The 10,083-nt window shown below is 28.5% G+C and overlaps 1 long non-coding RNA gene across 1 annotated transcript; it reads left to right on the forward strand.

The window, feature by feature from the left end:
• Positions 1 to 4,620: 4,620 nt before the first annotated feature.
• On the forward strand, positions 4,621 to 5,917 carry LOC145099991 (uncharacterized). The gene is made up of 4 exons (XR_013704748.1): positions 4,621 to 4,693; positions 4,790 to 4,895; positions 4,992 to 5,052; positions 5,808 to 5,917. It is a non-coding gene; the product is annotated as an uncharacterized LOC145099991 (long non-coding RNA).
• Positions 5,918 to 10,083: the final 4,166 nt, after the last annotated feature.

Raw genomic sequence — 10,083 nt, forward strand, 5'->3', positions numbered from 1 at the left:
GTACAACCTATTTGGATGAGACTATTTTTCTAATGAATTGTCCCGTTGACTTAGTCAAAGTCCTCTTCAGTCATTGTTTTAGGTTACGCCAAACCTTTCCCAATTTTTTTTGTGTTGTTGTGTCCAACCTAGTTCAACCCACCAAACGGGCCCCAAGGGTTCCCGTGCATATATGACTTATCATCTTTTGCAAACATTAGGAATTTATGTGGCATGTATTACAAGTTTCACATCATTATCAACGTTAACAATATATATATATATATATATATATATATATATATATATATATATATATATATATATATATATATATATAGGTTGAACGGATAAGTGATGAAATAATAAAACATAAAGAATAAAATGCAATAACGAATTTATAAAGACCAGTAGTGTTGATTGGGTATCTGCATTGATAAATAAATTATATAATAGTATTATAATAACATTATTATCCCTTATATGTGATCTTAAGGCATCCAATCCTCTTTTGATTTTTTATTTACTACCCATAATGTAAATTGGATACCCCATTACTCTTAACCATAAAATGATTTAAGGGATAATAAGAGACCCATCCAACAACAATTCAAAGTAAGATACCAAAAGAATATGATACCTCTTCCCAAAATATATAGGAAAAATGTGAGGCAACGAATTCACCAAATGTTATGCAACAAATTCATGTTATTAAAAAAAATCATATTAATTCAATAAAATTAGTAATCATGATATCACCTCCACCTCTACCTCTTTTAACAGTCAGAGAATAAGAAGTTGATTTTACAAAAACCAAAATTTAATTACATCCTTTGTAACAGTTACAATAAGCAACACTCAAATAAGTTGTTTTTATTGCAATAATTCATCAAAATAGAAGGCAAATCCAATTACGTTATCTTTGTTTAAATTTTTATAAGATTAATTGATATCAATGGTCAGATTTAGACAAAGAGAGGAGTGATTTAACAAAAAGAAGTTCGGTACATACGCGGAGCCAAAAAAAGTTTTAGGGTTTTCCTTTTATATATATATATATATATATATATATATATATATATATATATATATATATATATATATATATATATATAGAGAGAGAGAGAGAGAGGTGGACTCAATTGAGAAAATAAAAAAAGTTGAGAATGGAGGAATCATTCTCAGCCACTCATTTTATTCAAGCAATAAAAAGACACGGTGACAAACTTGTAAATATGAGAACAACCTTCAATCTCAAATACGTATCTGTAGTTCAAACTCATTCATCGTTCATCATCCAAATTTCTTCTCAAACTTTCAACAATCATCCAGATTTCTTCAATTAAACCATCATTAACATCATCTAGTGCTAATCAATCATCGATCTTCGTCAATAATCAACACGATTCAACAGTTAACAACAAAAATTTGTTTTTGGTTCTTTTAATTCAACCTTCAATTGTGCTTGAATACGATCAGATCTTCAACATCTATGATTAATTATACTCCCAGTGTTATTAGATCAACATCATCGATAATCAACAAAAATTCACTTCATATCATTCATTCAACATCGATTATCAAATAAAACTTGAAAACTGAGGTTAGAAAAATATCAAATCGTTTTTTTTTTTTTTGAAAAATTTCATATAATTCTCTATCAATCTACTCTTTTGTAGATTTAAATAGTCAAAATATCATGTTTTTAACATTTTTAAAAAAAGTTAAATTGTATGCACTCCAACTGTTTGATGAAATGCATGAACTAAATTAGCACGTTATATTCATATATGAATATGTTTTCTCAGTATATGATTATTAAAACAAAAAAAAACAAATATGCAAGTCTGTATGTTATTCATATGTGAATAACATATAAAAATTATATATATTTGTGAAAATACCTTGTAATATTCATATGTGAATATACTGTGTAATATTCATATGTGAATATACTGTGTAATATTCATAAGTGAATATATCATCTAATATTCACAAATGAATATACTATGTAATATTCACATGTGATATACCATGTAATACTATGTAATATTCAGATATGAAAATATTATCTGATATTCATAAGTGAATATACCATCTAATATTCACAAGTGAATATACTATGTAATATTCATAACTAAATGCATCGTCTAATATTTAAACATGAATATACTATGTTTATTATATGCTATATTCATATATGAATAATACTTAAACTGTAAAAAAAAATAAAAAAAATAATCATAGTTTTTATTCATAACTGAATAACGAATTTACTGTAGTAAAAATCTGATTCATTTTTATTCACTTATTAATAACGATAGCTGAAAATATAAAAAAAAAATTATTTTATCTTAAAACTATATCAATATGGATGTCTATTTGTAGAGAATAAAAAATCATGAATTTTGGTATATTTAAAATCATTTTTTGATAAAAATAGCTTCTTAAAAATTAAAAAAAAAACGAAAAAATTATGTTTTTGTATATATTACGGTAATGATTAGCATACTTTAAGGAAACATGTTTTGTTGGAAAACACATGTCTATTCCTTTCCCATTTATGCTGGTACGACGGAGGCTTTTGCGGCAAAAATAAATGAGTGGCTGAGAATGATTCCCCCATTCTCAACTTTTTTTTTCTCAATTGAACCCTCCTATCTCTCTCTATCTCTCTCTCTCTCTCTCTCTATATATATATATATATATATATATATATATATATATATATATATATAGAGAGAGAGAGAGAGAGAGAGAGAAAGGAAGGATCATTTGAGAACTCAGAGTTTCCCGAGAACCCGATAACTGAAAGTGTAACGTTTGATCAAAAAAATGAAGGGCTAAGATACAAGGTGGTGTTTTGTAAATAAGTAGAACCACTAAAGAGTTGGGGGTATCTTAATTAAATGAGAGAGGGGTACTATAGGAAAGAATAATATAATTAAAGTTTTTGGTAATCTATCATCTGATACAGGAAATTTGCAAGACATCTATCTTTCACAAACCCACGATCTTTTGTCCTCCTCCCAACGACCTTCTTCTCTGGTGCCTGCTTCAACAATCTGCTTTGCCGGCGTCGAATGATCTTTGATATTTCATCCTCTCCACCTCCTTCGCTGCCTTCGCCGATGTTTCGGTCATCAAGTGTTGCAATTTCTCCTAAAATCAACATCACAACGTCGTCCAGATCTGGAATTAATCACCAACCTAAATATGAGATTGTTTTTAACAACCGATTTTGTTTTTTTTTTAATGGAAGATCGCTCACTACCTGCCCTGCCGACAATAGATTTGAAACCAAAGTTCATCGTAGTTGATTTGTCCGGTTAATCAGAAGAGAACGAAGATTGATTCCGAAAGACTCCAACAAAACTTAGTTACTCGTTTCCTCTGATTCCTACGACTATGTAAGTTTCATTTCTCTATGATTTTAATTAGTTGTTTCAGTTTTGAGGAATATTAATATTTTGTTTTGTTGAATTGAAATTGTTGATATTGCTTATGTAAGTTTCTTCATTCGTCAATTGTATATGAAACTAAAAAGACCAGGCCTAATATGTAAATGCAAAAACTCTTATATTACATTTACAATTATTTACAATCTATTTTGTAGATGCATTTTCTCTTATCAATTTCAGTGCTCATGTTAGCATGTCTTGTTTATGGAGATGATGGTTTTGCGTTGTTACAAGGACATTAAGAATTTGAGTGGCGGAATTTGTAAGAACTTGCTATATGGGCTTTGGTTGTGAAATTAAGGTATATTCAACGATAATGTATCTACTAATGTTAGCTTTAAACTTATTTTATGTGTTGCATAAGATTCAGTGCTTTGTTTGATTTTTATATGTTTTTGGACACAAACAACCAAAAGAAATACTATTTCAGACATGGCTGCTTGCTTTCTTATATATACTGAGATGAAATACTCAAACATAGGTGCTTGCTTGCTTTCTTATATATACTGAGATGAAATACTATTTCAGACATGACTAAAAAACCATTAGATGACACTGCCAAACACCCAAAACAATGTGAAATATAGGATTTTATAAGATAGATCATATATAGTATGATAAGTGGTTTCAAGTAATTGTATAAAATATGAATCCTGTACTCGTTTCAAACCGGAACCGGTCCCAAAAACACACCAACTATGTGTAACAGGTCCAATACTGGTTCTTTGCTTTACATGGAATCAATATTCAGTGTTAACGATTTCGATACCAAGTAATTGTTTTTATTCTTTGATAGAATTTTCTATTTTAAAAATATAAAATTTGAAAAGGTTTTTTGTTTTATAGAAATGAATTAATTATATAATTATATAAATTGAGATGTAGGTATTGTTTGGTAGGTTGAAACCTAAAAAACAAAAAGAATCTAGATATTTTTAAAACCATTTAATTATTGAAAATTGCAACATGTTTACATGCTCTTCTACGTGAAGAATATTTGCATGCTATTCAATCTCTTTATATGTAGATTAATGTATTGTTTTTCATTGCAATACTTGGAACGTATATGTTAATTGGTGATGTCGTAGTCAACCCCTGCCATTTCATGTTTGCTTTTGTATATAAATCTACTTAGATTTATAAAAAGTTTTTTGTTTTTTATTTTTGACCCTTTTCATATTGATTTTGTTTTTTGTTTCAAAAATCCAATCAGCAATCGATGGCAGAACTAGAAAATTGAATTGCAAAAGATGGTAAAAACCTATAACCAAACCCCCAAATCAATTGCTACTTTTGATTTGGAAATATTTGTGAATTTAATCGTTCAATCACTATTTTTATTCTTGAAGGCTCAATGAACTATTCGATAAATTGCAAATGGAGGATGTTAGGCGAGTTACTTCGTATTAAACCTCTTCGTTGACTTTTGCTGCAGCTGGAATAAATCCTCAGAGAGTAATGTTTGCACATTATCCATCTTAATATACACATATTTCTAAAATTTCTCACTTGCAAACATATATCTTTTTCCTTTTTTTTTCATTGTAATAGGTTCTTCCTATCATGATTGATGTTGGAACCAACAATGACAACCTTCTAGAAAATCCCTTGTGTAACTTTTTTTCTTCTCTTTTTGATTTTTTTTTCGAACCTTATTAAGTAAATTACAAGCGATTCACATGTAAATCACATATGAATCACATGTGATACACATGTAATTCACATATGAATTACATGTGATTCACATGTAAATCACATGTTATTCGCATATGAATTACATGTGATTCACATGTAAATCACATGTTATTCACATGTAAATCACATGTTATTCACATATGAATCACATGTAAATCATATATGAATTAGATGTGATTTACATGTTATTCACATATAAATCACATGTTATTCACATATGAATCACATGTAATTCATATATGAATTAGATTTTATTCACATGTAATTTACATATGAATTACATGTGATTCGCATGTAAATCACATATGAATTACATGTGATTCACATGTAAATCACATATGTATTATATGTGATTCACATGTAATTCACATATTAATCACATGTAATTCACATGTAAATCACATATCAATTACATGTGATTCACATGTACATCACAAGTAAATTATATATGAATTACGTTTATATGCACACATGCATTTTGTGTAAGTGTTCTTCATTAATTATTTTTAAAAATTTTCTTGTGAATTTCACATTTAAATCTTAAAAGATACAATCACATGTGAATATCACATTACATAATCACATGTGAATCTTACATGATATATATATATATATATATATATATATATGTGCGTGTTCTTGCATTAATCAATTTTTTTTATTTTCCTGTAGATTTTGAAGATTTTTTGGAAAATATTGAAGAGGTGAAAAGTGATAAATTGAAGAAAATATGAAAATATTGATATGAAAAAATGATAACACTGTGAATCTTTGTATTTTTTTTATATTTTATTTAAAAAAAATTCAATTTTTTTTGAAAAAAAGGTGCAGTTATTTTAAAAAATATTTTTTTCATTTTTTTTAAAAAATTCATGTTTTTTGAAAAAAATTAAAAAATCTCAATTTAAAAAAAAAATCGAAAATAGTTTTTTTTTAAAAAATAAATCCGAAATTTTGAGTTATTTTTATTAAATTTTAAACATTTATATTAATATATTAAATAACACAAAAAAATTTAACATTAAACGAGATTGGTAAGATGACGATCATGTCCTTAACAAATTACTTTTGAGTTCTCAACCGATCTCAACCCTATATATATATATATATATATATATATATATATATATATATATATATATATATATATATATATATATAGCGCTAAGTTCAAATGAGAATACTAAATAAAGTGAGAACGTGAGAACACTACTTTATATTACTATTCAGCTATGAATTTTGTATATACAACGTTATGACATTATTCATCAACAAATATATGAACAATCACACATTAATATTCACATTAAAATTTTGTATGTACAACTTTATGACATTATTCATCAACGAATATATGAACAATCACATATTTAACATTCACATTAAAATTTACTAAATTAGTATGTGTATATATATATATATATATATATATATATATATATATATATATATATATATATATATATATATATATAGGGTTAGAATTAAATGTGAATCACAAATATAGTGTGAATGTATGACCAATTTGTGTGCATTAGATTAAAAGAATGAGTGGTTAAGATGATCCTGGCTTAATGGTAATTAATTTGAAACAACTAATAAGATATAATTGTCAAATTAATTTAATAACAAAATATGGAAAATGCATATTTTAAGGAATAGATTTTAATTAATGTGAATTTTTTCATCCGACTACATTTTAATTTTCCTTTATTGGTGCTACAAAATTTTTAAAGAATATGGCATAAAATTCTTCATATTGAAAATTTTTACATATAAAATTCTTTATAAACTAGTTAATATAACAAAAGAAATATCAAACATAGCAAAAAAAATTATACCATAAATAATGTATAAAATTTTAAAATAGACAATGCCGATTAATACCCAGGTATGATTCAAACCATCTTCTCAATACATTCACTCTCATTCCAATTTATTTGGATTTCATGGTGATCAAGTTATCATTTGGAGATTTTATTACAAAACAAAAAATCATGAAATGACGATGAATCAAAGAACTCTACATCCCATTCTTGGTAACTAATTCCTTTGAAATCACAAAGAATATTTATGAGATGTAGGAATGCATTGCCGACATAAAGTTTAGTGATTTAGAAGAATTTTAAATCAAAACTTACAATTTAATAAATCTGGTGCACCATTAAGTTGAGAAGAAGAATCAAGTGATTATCAAAGTGATTCTAGAAGAACCAAGTAATTTTTGTAGAAACATGTGTTATTTTTTTTTTATTCCTAATAGAAGTAAAATGATTCTTAAAGAATAAAGTGATTCTTAAAGAAATGTATGTATGTGAAAACTTATGTGAATGTATAATCATAATATGTTTCTGATTCTCAAGGAATTAGTTGATTGTTATGTATGTGTGTAGAAATTATAAGTAAAAAAACTATAAGCTGAACTTTTTTGAATTTCAATGATTATGTTATAATAATTATGTGTTTTATTCTGTTAGAATGGTTTAAAAAATTAGGTTTATAAAATCTTTAAGAATATCTTTGGATACCTAGACAATCAATTGAAAATATACATACAACCTAATATGAACGATATTCTTTGAGAATATTAGTAGTTTCAAAATCAAAACTACAATTACGTAGCTTATTGATATTTCATATATAATTAAAAAAAAAAATCTTCAAACATTTACAAACAAAATAAGAAATCATGTTGCACCTAATATTTTTCAAATAAGGGATGTCAAAACCGATGGTGCTTGCAAAATCCTTATTCCAATTATTTAGTCCATGTGAACTCTCACAACAAGATTATATAAGGGGTTTGCTTCCTGCGATTAATGAAAAGTTTTTAGAGTAACTTTGTGGTTATTAGTATAATTGATCATGTATATGTTGAAAAAATGAAACGCTTGAGATATTCAAACGTTAATCTTATTTATTCCAAATAGATATCATATTTAATTATGGAAAATAAATGTCATATGCAAAATGCCAAAATTATTCATCTATATTGATTGGACCACAATTGGTCATACATTCACAAAATATTTATTAGTCATACATGATTCTAACTCTCTCTCTCTCTCTCTCTCTCTCTCTCTCTATATATATATATATATATATATATATATATATATATATATATATATATATATATATATATACACACACACTATAGTAGAATAGCAATATAAAATTGAATATATTCATATTATAATTACTATAATACTATACATATTAAATTCAATGAAAAATAATAGCATACAAATGGTGTTCTCATGTTCTCACTTTATTTAGTTTTCTCATTTGAACTTAATTCTATATATATATATCTGGAAAGAAATTTTTTTGGTAGAAAGGTAAGAAATTTTTTTTTCTACATAGTTTTTTGACGAAAAAAATAAATGAGTCACTAGATGAATAAAAAATAACATGATTCACAAAAAAAAGTTCTCAAAAAAACATGTCGATGATTCATCTATATAATACTCTTGTTGTTATTCAGTAAAATTGTCATAAAAGTGAAGTTTTTCTTAATTTACTTAAAAATGAATCATAAGGATTTTTTTAGAATTTTTTTTCTTGTGAATCATCTTACAAATGAATCATCTAATGATTCATTTTATTTGTTCGCTAAAAAAATATATAGAAAAAAACTTTTTACCTTCGTACCGAAATTTTTTCCTTCTTATTTGATATTATATATATATATATATATATATATATATATATATATATATATATATATATATATATATATATATAGGGATGAGAAAAAAGACCGAACCAGTCGGAACCGGCCGAATCGGACCGGAACCGGGAACCGGCTTGTAACATCCCGGAATAGCAAGAGTATAGTTGAAGGGCTAAAAGAGTAAAATTGGAAGGGGAACTCGGCGAGTCCATGGGTGGACTCGGCGAGTAGAGTCGCGACTTGGTCGCGTGTTAAGTGGCCGACTCGGCGAGTCAGTAAGATGGACTCGGCGAGTAGGCGCTGAATGGAGAAAACCCTAAATCCGGAAGTTGAGCCCTATATAAAGAACATTATGTTTCCTCCCCAGCCTCCTTATCACCCCTTGAGTCCCAGAAACCCTAATTTCGTGGAGAAACCCCATTGTTGAGTGAATTGGAGCTTGGAGAGGTGGTTGTTGAAGAGATCTTGAAAAAGAAGAGGCTTGGATCAAAGGGCTTTGCAAGGATTCGGGTTGATCTTTCCTGGGAGCTTCTTTTTGAGGTATCATTTCATTGTTTGAGCTGCTATTGTCTAGATTCTTCATTTTGGGGGTGTTAGAGATCATATCTTTTAGTGTTTTGGAGTTTAAAGGTTAGATTTGAGGTTGCTACCTCATATCTGGAATGGAGAAGGGTTGGAATGCCTGAAAGTCCCTGTGTTTGAGTGTGTAGTGAAGCTGTCATGTCCCAAACCCTAGCCCTAAAGTGTATAAGGCCTAGATCTCTTTGGATTCACGTAAAGTTTGCGACTTTACGTGATGGATGGGTTGTAAGAGGCTAGATCTATGTTTTGGATCAATTGCATGGCCTGGAATGCTTCTGTATAGATTCAGACCGGTTGTACTCGGCGAGTCACATGGTAGACTCGACGAGTTGCTTGAAGATAGGCTGGGACTCGACGAGTTGGAAGAACAACTCGGCGAGTTGGATGAAGATGGCCTGGAACTCGATGAGTTGCAAGAACAACTCGGCGAGTAGGTTGAAGATAGCCTTAGACTCGACGAGTCTGTTCTTGGACTCGGCAAGTCTTGTCGAAGAGTCCCAATGTTTTCTGGTTGAGTCGAGAATCGGTGAGTCAAGGGATGACTCGGTGAGCTGTGTGCGAGTGGACTCAGAGTTGTTGGACTCGGTGAGTCTCGGGGTGACTCGGCGAGTTAGGTCGCGGATTGAGGGAAGTTCTGAGCTTAGGGACTCGGCGAGTCATCGGGTTGACTCGGCGAGTAGAGTCAGTCAG

The sequence above is a fragment of the Lactuca serriola genome, chromosome 4 (assembly GCF_051521515.1).
Source record: "Lactuca serriola cultivar US96UC23 chromosome 4, Lser_US96UC23_V15, whole genome shotgun sequence".
Classification (NCBI taxonomy): domain Eukaryota; kingdom Viridiplantae; phylum Streptophyta; class Magnoliopsida; order Asterales; family Asteraceae; genus Lactuca; species Lactuca serriola.